Source organism: Haliotis rubra, unplaced genomic scaffold (genome assembly GCF_003918875.1).
Source record: "Haliotis rubra isolate DU_JTF1 unplaced genomic scaffold, ASM391887v1 Scf1103, whole genome shotgun sequence".
In the NCBI taxonomy this organism is placed as follows: Eukaryota; Metazoa; Mollusca; class Gastropoda; order Lepetellida; family Haliotidae; genus Haliotis; species Haliotis rubra.
The window spans coordinates 113010-114997 of NW_025765008.1; positions in this window are offsets into that span (position 1 = coordinate 113010).

Here is a 1988-nt window from a genome sequence, read left to right on the forward strand (position 1 = left end):
TTGTTGTCGCTTCGGTTCGGTTACACGTGATTGCTACAAGGTTACACACAAACAACGTCACGATCAGCTTCATCCTTTCACACTATGCAGCCTGTACAAGGTTACACAAAACAACATCGATCGGCGCCATATGTTCAAGTACTATGCGGCCGACACCAAACGGAACACACAAACAAACATGCGATCCAGCACCAAATCGCTTTCCTTTTACACTAATCGCAGCCATTACAAAGGTAACACACAAGCAACATGCAGTCAAGAACATGCTTTCCGCTCACTATACGTACAATACAAAGGGTTACACACAAACAACAATGCCGATCCACCATACTTTCCACACACTATGCAGCCCGTACAAAGGTTACACAAAACAACATGCGATCAGCACCATGCTCCACCACCTGCTGCAGCCTGTTACAAAGGTATTACACAAACAACATGCGATCAGCAGCGTACTTTCTACTATGCAGCCGACAAAGATAACCACCTGAAGCAACATGCAGTGAACACCATACTTTCCACACTATGCAGCCCGATACAGATAACACACAAACAGCTTGTGCAGTCAACTACCGCTTTCACAAAACACTATGCAGCCCGTACAAGATAACATAAACAACATGCGATCAACGCCATGCTTTCACACACTAATGCAGCCACCAATACCGAGGTAACACTGGAAACAACATGCAGTCAGAACATGCTTTCCATCACTTCATGCAGCCTGTTACAAGGTTACACAAACAACGTAATGATCAACTTCCACACTTTCCTGAAACACTATGCAGCCTGTACAAAGGGAACACCTAAAACAATGCGATCAGCACCATACTTTCACACACGCTATGCAGCCTGGCCGCAAGGGTTACACACAAACAACATGCGATACCATGCTTTCACACACTATGCAGCCTGTTACCAAGGTTACGCAAACAACATGCAGTCAACACCATGCTTTCCGCACACTGCAGCCCGTACAAGATAACACACAAACAACATGCAGTCAACAACATGCTTTCCGACGCTATGCAGCCCGTACAAGATAACACATAAACAACATGCAGTCCAGCCACCATGCTTTCACACACTATGCAGCCGACAAGGTAACACAAAACAACATGCAGTCAGAACATGCTTTCACACACTAATGCAGCCTGTACAAAGGTTACCGCACAAACAACTTGTGATCCAGCGCATACTTTCACCACACACTATGCAGCCCATTACAAAGGGAACACACAAAACAACATGCAGTCAGCACCATGCGCTCACCACTATGCAGCCTGTACCAGAGGAACCCTGGAAACAATACGATAAACGCATACTTTCCACCGCACACTATGGCGATGTTACAAGGTAACACACAAAACAACATGCAGTCTACACCATACTTCACGCTAATACGACCCGTGCACAAGGTTACACAAAACAGCAATGCAGTCAACGCCATACTTTCACACTATGCCTTTGTACAAAGGTTACACACAAACAACATGCGATCAACACCATCCTTTCACCACACTATGCAGCCCGCAATACAAAGGTTACACACAAACAACATCCGATCAGCGCCATATGTTCACAAAACACCTATGCAGCCGTACAAACCGGAACACCACAAACAACATTAGATCCAGCACCATACTCACACATATGCGGCCTGGCCCGCAAAGGGTTACGCAAACAATGCCAGTCCTACGCCATACTTTCCGCACGCACTATGCAGCCTGTACAAAGGTTTTCGACAACATGCAGTCAACACCATGCTTTCACCGCACTATGCAGCCCGTACCGAGGTTACACACAAAACAACATGCGATCCAGCGCCATGCTTTCCACACACTAATGCAGCCGCAATACAAAGGGTAACACACAAACAACATGCGATCCAGCAGCGTGCTCACACTTCAATGCAGCCCATTACCAAAGATAAACACACAAACAACATTACAGTGAACACCATGCTCACACACGCCTATGCAGCCCGT